At 34.2% G+C, this 10,182-nt stretch overlaps 1 long non-coding RNA gene across 1 annotated transcript; it reads right to left on the reverse strand.

Annotated features, from left to right (window-relative positions):
* Positions 1-246: 246 nt before the first annotated feature.
* Positions 247-2,966, reverse strand: LOC135802183 (uncharacterized). The gene is made up of 4 exons (XR_010550518.1): positions 2,791-2,966; positions 789-945; positions 622-730; positions 247-564 (listed from the first exon to the last, which is right to left on the reverse strand). It is a non-coding gene; the product is annotated as an uncharacterized lncRNA (long non-coding RNA).
* Between the last annotated feature and the right edge of the window lie 7,216 nt (positions 2,967-10,182).

Consider the following 10,182-nt stretch of genomic DNA (forward strand, 5'->3'; position numbering starts at 1 on the left):
GCGCTTACGGATCAAACGTCGTTGAATGCGGGCGCTCAACGCTTTGGGAATCGACAACAAACAGGCTAATCTTGACAAGTGCGATTGTCAACCGTGACTTAACATTAGCACAATTTTAACAAACACAGTGGGACGAAATAAAAGTCGATAAGATGTGATTGTTCAGCAGAGTGCTTCCGACTTCGACTGATAACACTACAAATATTGCTTTAAAAAATATTTTAAGTGACTTTTTGATAACGCATAAAAATTTTTGAATTTTAACAATGCCCGAGGAAAATTTCCCGCAGAAGGAACAAAACGGAGTTGACGGTGCGTTCAAAACCGCCGATGAGGAAAGCGAGCCATGTCTGGAAGAAAAGAGTAAAGGCCGCTTGTTTTGGACGAAAACTGAACAAAAGCTGCGTGATAAAAGCGGCCTTACTAAGCATGGCCTATATTACGTCGGCGGTTTAGCACTGTTTGCTTTCCTGCTGCTGATTGTCGTCATTGTATTATCGGCATGTTGGCCCGCCACGCCGCACCGGTTTCAAGTCTGCAACACTGAGTCATGTCTGCGCGCAGCTACACAGGTAAGCTTAAGTCATTTTACTATAGGCAACATGTTATACACTGCGTTACCTTTGTGTACAGCTGCTTATAAGGTTGCATACAGTCAATGTGTATTTATTTATTTTCAAGTAAAATTTAGTAAATTCGGCAGTACAAGGCTTTATTCGCGTAGGTTAATCTGAAATTAATTATTTTTAATTTTAAAATATGTTCAAAATATTAATATTGATAAATACTTAGTAGATATTGTTCCGTGGATAACAGGAATCCAATTATTTGGCACAACGCGATTAGATTCTATTGTTGCCGGGAAAATGTAAGGTTTATTTCGGCGTGGGTCGCGCACATTTGAGATTGGCACGTTTCGAATGTCGATTATAACATTTTCAGGCACTGCAAACAAGCAAACACATGAAAACAATACATTATGTCGGAGTTATGCCGCTGTAACTTTTAACAAGTAAAACTTTCTTTTGATTAATGTCAAATGACTGCGGCGGCTCTAAAGTAATATATTTCCGCTTTAATGTTGCTGTGTCTAATTGATGCAAGGTTTTGATAACTGCAAGAAGCCTCACGATTTACGGACGTGTTTCTTGTTATGTATTTAAATTAAATAAATGCAGCAGACAAAGAAAACGAGACGTGAAATACTCAGCGTAAAGTTCTCAACAATGCGAAACTTGTCAAAGTTGGGAAAGCTTAACAAACTTGAGCACAACTTTAACAAAACCTTCACTATTGTTTTCAGATCGTTAAGAGTTTAAAGTTTCTTGATTCCTTGATTGATATTGATTCGGATTAAATTTGCATTTGCGGAATCCGTGTTGGAAAATGTGATGTAACATCGCAATCCATTCCAATTTATTTTTTGTCATTTGTACTCTATGTCCTTTTTCGAGCGCTGAGCAAATTTCATTCGTAGCGGTGTAATTAAATTTCGTTTCCAAAGGTAGTGGTAGCAGGCATAAAAAGCGTCGCTTTGATGGTGGAAACAGTAAACGCCTGTCCGACAGTGCGACAGCATGGATTCTAGTTAACGTTTTCTCGCTTATTTACATTTTACATGGATATTCAACATTCAAGTGGTTTTGAGCAAGAATTAATTATTCGCAAATTAAATTTACATCTTTTACCTTGAAGATTTAGGATGAAAATTAATTTGAAATTTATGTTGGATTATGAGTGACGTTTACTTTAAATGCAATAGTAGTTATCAATTAATTACTCTATAATTATTTATGTTGAAGTTATGATTTTCTCCGAAATAGATATAGAAATCAATTTCAAATTTATCCGAATAAAAGTTTTGTTGATTAGATTATTTAATAGATTACTCAAGTTGAATTTTGAGAAAATTAGGAAAATTAAAACAAAATCCGCTGTAACTTTTGACTAAAACTACATATCAATAAATTCTTTGTATAGTTTGTTTTAGAATTTATTATTCAATAGGTTTTTGAAGAAATTATTAATTTATGTTGATTAGTTTTTGATTAATGAACTATTAACTTCATCTACTATTGTTACTATATTGAAGGACTTTGTGACAATAGTGCATTAGGCTTAGTTATTTGTAATTAACTCAAATGTTATTCTTGCTATAAAGATGATAATTTATAACTTTATTCTAAGATACATTTTACGCCAAAGATTTACGCAAAGATTTTGTTGATTGCACAATTTCAACAGGAATTATAAACAATTAAAGTTGCAATCCGTTTGTATTTTTAAAGTAGATTTAAATTGATCTTTAAATTATAAAATCACAGCGTATTAAGTACAATCTTCATTTTATTTTATTTGGAATTAACTATTTAACAAATTTCTGAAGAATTCATTAGAATAACTTTAATAGTTTCCGATTAATTGATTAATAATGTAAATATTCCGCTTGTTATCGTAAAAGTAATTTTTTTGTAGCCAAGACTTGACACTTGACTAACCTTACCCTGTCTTTATATAGATATTTTTTTTCTGCGCTAACAAAAACGAGTTTTATTTTTGCGTTGCGAAGACATTCTTAATTTATAGCATATTTGGCCTCACACGGCATTAGCGAAGAATTTTGCTGAATAAATGTACGAATGCGCAACATATTAGGCACGAAACGCCACAAAAGGAAGGAAATGCTTGCAGAGAAATTTATTTTTATATGTCCAACTCTGTGACTGCATAATATATTTATATACTTATACATTAGGAAGAAAAAAAAAACTAGCCGGCGTTTATAATTACCTTTGACGCGTTCGATCTGCGGCAATAACGTGCACAACGTGAATATCTTTATCTTCCTCACCGGCTCTTTATATTCTTCGCAGCGACATACCTCCATGATTAATACAAAATTCCGAAAAATCAAAATTCCGAATGTTTATCTGATCAATAAATTTAATTAATGACAGTTATTAATTATGCGCACAATGACGAAATAATGTTTTGACATCTTTTCACTGTATGTTTGGATACAGAGTGTTCATGACACTAATAATAGCCGATTCAATTAACATCAATTAGAAGCGTCAATTAAAGCACGCTAAATTCAATTTAAATTTAAATACGCGCGGAACAAAAGTTTCACTTCGTTTAGCGCGTAAACTTTCTCATCTTTGCGCTGTTTATTCTTCTCGTTGCTGATTCGCTTTTTTTCGGTTTCGTGCGCGTTTTAGCAGGAACACAATTCCCGTTTTAGATTTATCGATTTTTTATTCGCAAAAATTCACGATTCCACTCGCTGATGTAAATTCTTGGAGGCGCTCTCTCTGCATGCATGGGCTTTTAATTTTTATTGTTCATTGACTTTACGAGTTCGTCAAGGTTACGAACAATAGTAGGAAGTCATTAAGTTATGCATGCCATTAAAAACGAAGACGTAATATCTTACGCTAATTTATGCACATCGTTTAAATGATGTGCAACTTGTTTTAGATTTTATAAAAAAAATGCATAGAGGGAGGAGTGGTTACAGAGTCTCCCATTGAAATAAATTATTTAATTATTACTTATTATTATATATTACCTAGCATAGAATGAGATTAATAATTAATTATATAAATTTATATTTACCCAAAAACCAATTATTTGTGAGAGAGTTGATTAAGAATTAAATCCTACAGTAACCTGTAATTTTGATACTAAGATAAATAAGTACTTATTAGTTATAAACGATTAAATTTTATAATTAGGTGTATAGCTATTAAACTAGCACAAAAATGAATTTTATATTGAATAATATTCAAAAGTAAATGGAACTTGCTAGTATGGCGTAAGTGGAGGGCAACTTTTCCAAGAGAAAGAGGAGCTACTTTTAATTTACAAGATATTCGCGATTGAAAATGTCACTTTTAGCACTTTTAGCCACATTTTTAGACTTTTACTATTGGAAATATTATTATTTTATATTTTTATCTGATAGAGAATTTTCCAATCTTACATAATCAGCAATTCGTTGGTTGCTATCTCTTTTTAGTCTCTTAGTCTCTTTTAGCCCCTTGGCAATTTTTTCTTAAGAATTAAAATTTCATCTCTTAGATTTTCGTTTTAACTATCTTATCTTATAGAGAATAGTCCGTAGATTAAGACGCTGCGATCAGATCCTATTTATCTTTTTTAGTTTACGAGATATTCGCAATTGTAAAAAATCATATGTGCAGTTTACACGCGGTAGAAGAGAAACCTTCAGAACACTGCACTGCGGATTTATAGGGTTTCAAAAAATCATTTTTCTATTTTTCTACTATTGTTTATTTATAATTTCGTTAATTCAATTTTGATGGCACTTGTGGCATCCCAAACATCAGTATCCAAAGTTTTACGAAAACGTACAACTGAAGCTGAGTCACGCTCGATGTCACGACTAATTAATGCCATCGTTATGAGAGCATGTTTCTGACAGCGCAGACATGCCTCGTGGATGTAAACGCGTCGCCAGATTAATTGTTTTCGACGTAAATCACACTTTCACTGCACTTGATAAAGTCTAATTCGATCGCGGACAAATTGCACAAAATTATTACGTCAACAGCTCATAAATCACTGAATTCATTTTGGCCTTTAAATAGAAAATATCAACGAATCTTTACTTTCATTATGGTCCGGTTTTTTATTAATAAATAAGAATAAAAACTTGCACTTGACTTGATCCGCATAACGATCATCTTGTTTCGTCTGCTTTCTGCAACCTTCGCATTTCGCTTTCTTTACATTCTTCCAGTTCAACATCTTCGGCGGCTTCGCTTTGTGCTTATTTCATAAGGTTCGAAAGTCGAATCGATTTCGGTTTTCGGCGGAAAATGAGAGAAAGTGTTTTATGAAGGCATCAAGGGTTTCGTTTTTTTTCTTCTTGATCTCTCAAGAAGCCCACGATCCAATTTATTTTATTTTTATAATAAAGCCTATAAACTGTTTTCAATTATGTTTTTATTGTTTCAGGTCAGACAATATTTAGACGAATCATCTGAGCGTTGTAATGTACGCGAGTGGGCGTGCGGGGGTTGGTTACAAGGGCGCGAACTACCACCCGAGCGCAGCAAGTGGAATCGACGAGTTGAAGTCGAACAACAAGGTAATTTATCATTCTTGTTTACGTTTACGTTTACACAATGTTTTATTTTTAATTTTTTATACAAAATTTATTCGTATTTTTAACTTCTTGACTCGATAGGCGCCATATGAAGCGCAAAAATAAATAAATTACCTACCTATATTCATTCAAAACAATTTTTTATGTGTTGTGGTTATTTATGCGTGAATAATTTTATCTCTGTAAGGATTCACGTTTAGCGTCAACCGGGTGTAGGGAAATTTACATAATTTCGTTTGACACGCGCGCATGAAAGCGATTACGAGGAAATCGAGGAAATCTTGGCGCTCACCTTTTCGTTTATATTTACATATTGCGCCGCGTGAGCAAACAGCATTTAATCGAATCTTCGCATCTCTGCCGGAGTCATTCAAGTAATAGACAATGAGATAACCATCTAATCATTTGTATTTGCCCAAACAATTATGAGCATGTCCAGCGAACGTGATTTAAATTATTTCCGCCTAGCGAAATTTATTTTTCTATTGATAAGAGCTTTAAAACACGATTTTCAAGCGATATTAAATAAAAAAAACAGGTGGAGACGAAAAGTGGGTCATATTTCCATTCTGCGACAGCATTTTACGAGTGCATTCGAGGGCGAAACGATAGAAATTTCCCGGGCAATAATTTATGTTTCCCGACACCAGAAACATTTCGTTATCAAGGCGTGAAAATGCGAAAAAGGAAATGTTTGAACATAAAAAAGCTTTAAATATTCAATTTTATCATAAAACACCCCTTTTATTTTATATTATGTTTGCCTAATAAATCTACAGCAAGTACCTCCAAATATTTGAAGTTTTCTTTTTGTACGCTTGCAGAAGCTGTGCGAATTCGTGAGATGATATCGACCCTGCCGCTGCCGTTGTCCCGCGGCACCATCGAATGGAAATTGAAATATTTCTACGATGCCTGCGTCGACGTGGACGCCGTGAACGCCGATGGGGATCGACCTCTGAAAACCATCATCTCCGAATTAGGTGAGTGCTTAAACTCCAACTTCGACCGATTGCATTCGTTTTCCGCTTTACTTTTTCTCTCCTATTTTGCGACGTTTTTTGTACAAATCCCCAATGAGAAAAATCCGGAAGTATTTTATTGTACAAAATGAGATAAGTGGAAAGTGAGACAAGTAAAACTTTTTTCGTTATACGCGGATGTGACAAACGTTGGCAGAGAACAAAATTGAATTTTATTCTTGCGCGTCTTTTCTTTATTTCATTTCTGTTGTATTTTTCCGAGTATTAATATAATTTGTCTGGTTTTCTTCAGAAAAAGTTTTGCTAGGTAATATCTTGATTATTTCGACATAAATATATGCCTCGAACAGGGTTTTATTTGTTTTGGCTTTACTAGCCAATAAAACAGTTCGTTTTTGTTTGCGTTTTCGCATTTGCTTCGGGTTGCAATTTCATTAATGTTTGCCTGTCTCGACGAAGTAATCTCATCGGGATGAGCTACTCCGGGGCTCTTGAATAAAAATCATGAGAGGGGAAACATTTGCTTGTTGAGAGCAAAACAAATTAGGGTAATATAGAAAAAAATCACAATTTTTTAAAAATAATCGCCTTTAACTTTATTTACTTTTCCAAATAATTTAGAATGACAAATATTATCTTTATGATGTATAATATACTTTAAATTAATAATTATTTTTATTTGTTTCAGGTAAGTCGCAATTTCTTTCTTTTTGCACGAAACTCCTGAAATGTAAGTTTTTTTATTACTAAGAAGTTAAAACCAAAATAGTCGAGGAGCGATTAATGAATTACAAAGAGTAATTGATACGATTAAGTTGATTGACTGAACTTGTACTTGCGATATATGGTCGTAATTGTCACACCTGCTCGCGGCAATTTACGTAGTTAACGCAGACGAGAACGTGAAATTGATGGTGGGGATCATTACCCAACGCTTATTCTAATTCTATTCTATCTATCTATATCTTAATTTTCTTTTCATCTATATTGTATGCACTCTATAACTTTCTTCATCTATATTGCATGCCATAATTCTTCGTATAAAATTCCCAAAATTCTAATTACTTTACCACTCCCTTTGAAAACCTAACCCCCGAGTTTCTTCCGGACGGTTTGGCACGCTGTAATCTAGTGTCAGTAGCAGATGGTCCGGCTCGACTCCCAAAAACTGATGGTCAACCTTCCTCTTCAATGTCACCGCCAGACTTTCACAATCAAATTATCGCTTCTTCCTACTTCAAATTTCTCTATCACCACCCATCAAACCTGAAGGGTTGCTGGTGAGTGACAAGGGTTTAGAAGGTCAGTTATTCTACTACTTCGCAAGCGACACCTCTACACACACTACAGTTCTTAACTATTCTTCTGGCTAATACTTCTTAACTATATACTTCTTCAAGACTCTTAATAAACATTGTTCGTGATAATAAACATCGTGTCTTTAACACACATCAATTATAACATTTTGCACCTTCAATTACCGATCCCACAGATGAAACTTCCTAAAGTTAAGAAGTTTCACTATCACCAGTCATATATATCTTCGATATCTTACGTGACGTGTTAATTATTATTCCTTTACTAGGAAACTTCAACTCAGCACACCGCACATTTCCTTTAATAAAACATTTTCAACACCTATTGAGGATTGGCTGTTAATGAAAACCCGAATGGGGTCGTGTTTAGTAATATTTTTGTGTGTGCGTTTAGGTATACCTAATTTGACGTTGTCGGTCGTCAGCCACGTAAAAGCTCATTTAATAAGCGCGCAATGGGTAATAAATCACGTCTGCGTTTATTTTGAAAGCACCGCACCGGCTGCCGTTTTATTAAAAATAATCGAATACTGCATCGGACGCGCATTAAAATGCGTTTTATACTATCAACATCAACGTTTAATTTGCCGGATGAACGGCAACTGGCGCTCATTGACGTGTACGCATATTTTTAGGTTGATATTTATAGGATTTTACTTCGTCTTCTATTTGGTAAAGACATATCCAATTGTAAAATGTTTATTACAAGTGGATAGCCAAAGTCTAAGAGAAAAGAAGAATTTCAAGGAGTAAATAATTTATGCAAAACTGAATGATCCGGGCTTATACTATAAACTCTCAAATAATACTATTTCGCTTGTTGCACACCATATAATTTAACAATCATTTTCGCTACACATTCTTTATATTCATTCATTTGTCGTCTATACGGAATTACATTTCATTTCCTAGATGAATCGTCGTTTAGCTCTATTTGCAATCGCTGATCACTATGATTTTACAACCGAATTGTCATTAAAATGTTGATAATGCATTTGTAAACGCATAAACGAATCATTCGCGGTGCGCATCTTATAAAGTGGCGCGATACGCGACTGTGACTAGTAAAACTCACGCCGCGCATAAAACGCATAAATATTTATGCTTACATTTGAACCGGCCATGGCTTTTACTACCAATTTACGAGTATTGTTAGTTCTCTGATTGCAAATAAGTCTATCAGCGAATCGCATATTGTACAATGATTGCATTACGCATTTTGAGGTTATATTTACCATCTGCAGCTGGATTTGAATGTTAGGTTAGGTTATGACAACGTATGAAATATTTTCGGCCACACTTCTCTGAAGATGTCTTTTGCCGGTGTCCCGCGTCGCCTTAAATGGTTTGTGAGTGTGTATCCGTTTATTTATTGTATGCATACTTGTTCATACGTATCCTTTTGTAACGGCTTTTATGCTACCGGCGCAAATGTTGTAATATCAAATATCACCATACGACACCGTGCGCATACGACGCGATAAAAGAGGGATATTTTACAATCAAACTCAAACCACAGTGGAATAGATTAATGGGCTACAAAATATATTGTCTGACACGCACTTAATGCCAACATTCAAGTCTACGCATAATCCATAGAATAGAATTGACATTTTATTGCTATACTAGAGATTATTTATTAAATATTTTGATAAGGTAGTAATTGAACGCCTACATGATGCAAACAGCGAAACATCGCACGATTTCCGCTTTGTCATTGTAATGCACGCCACCATAAATAACAAATAATGTTAAGCATCAAGTCGAGATGTTAAGCGATAAATCTTTTTTCATAGTTTTAACATAGCCAAATACATTATATGTTTTGGTTAGACTATAGTCAATGGTTGTTTGTTTAAGGTATTAGAACATTCATTATTTTGAACTACACTTCACTTTAGATATGCTCGAGATTTTCTGGGATTGTCCATTAAGCAATAATGTAATTGATTTGCATACTCTTGTAAATTGCAATTTTTTATTTTTATTTCCTATAAAATTTAATTGGTGATTACGTATAGATTTCTGCTGCTCACGTTTAATAAATCTCGTGACTAACACGTTGTTTAACGTAATTCTGATGCTTAATATACTATATTAATATTCTATATACTTATTTCGTATTTTGTGTTGCCTACGCAATAGATTATGAATGTGTGTACACATTGCATATTGTTTATTCCCCGATGCGACGCGCTCTATGCATTACATGCAAGTTTTAAAATTTTGCTTACTTTTGTTGTGTGCGGTTTCTGTCCATTGTTAAATTTGTGCGCGCATCAAAACACGCGCTGCACTCACACACATACACCTAAGCACAATTTGTCTATAAAAGAGAAAGGATTTGCCGGCTACACTCATCGCCACAATCGTGGACACAGTATTATGCGTCATATACATTTTTTCCCATTTAATACGTGTATCTCATGAACTCACTCAACTTTAAAATTACATTCTATGCCTACTTTTAGTATTGATAGTGTTAAAGTTATAACTTTTGAAGTGGTAGTACCAATTATTGGTCATTATTGTAAGTAGTACTTACTCGCGGATTTATATTGGATTACTTCATATAAGAATAAGTGGATGATATTAAAATAAATGCAGGTTGGAATTTTCGTTAAGGTGCAATAACACGTTTTTTTTTTCAGTTCGTGAGCGAAATGTAACTGATGATTACTTATTGACCTAAAGGGAAACTTTATGTTCTTCACCTTCAACGCAGTCTTTCTTTATCGCGTTTTCGCAC

Source organism: Atheta coriaria, unplaced genomic scaffold (assembly GCF_025399875.1).
Source record: "Atheta coriaria isolate IRGN ID8LTWV9N9 unplaced genomic scaffold, Caltech_Dcor_3.1 hic_scaffold_16_pilon, whole genome shotgun sequence".
In the NCBI taxonomy this organism is placed as follows: Eukaryota; Metazoa; Arthropoda; class Insecta; order Coleoptera; family Staphylinidae; genus Dalotia; species Dalotia coriaria.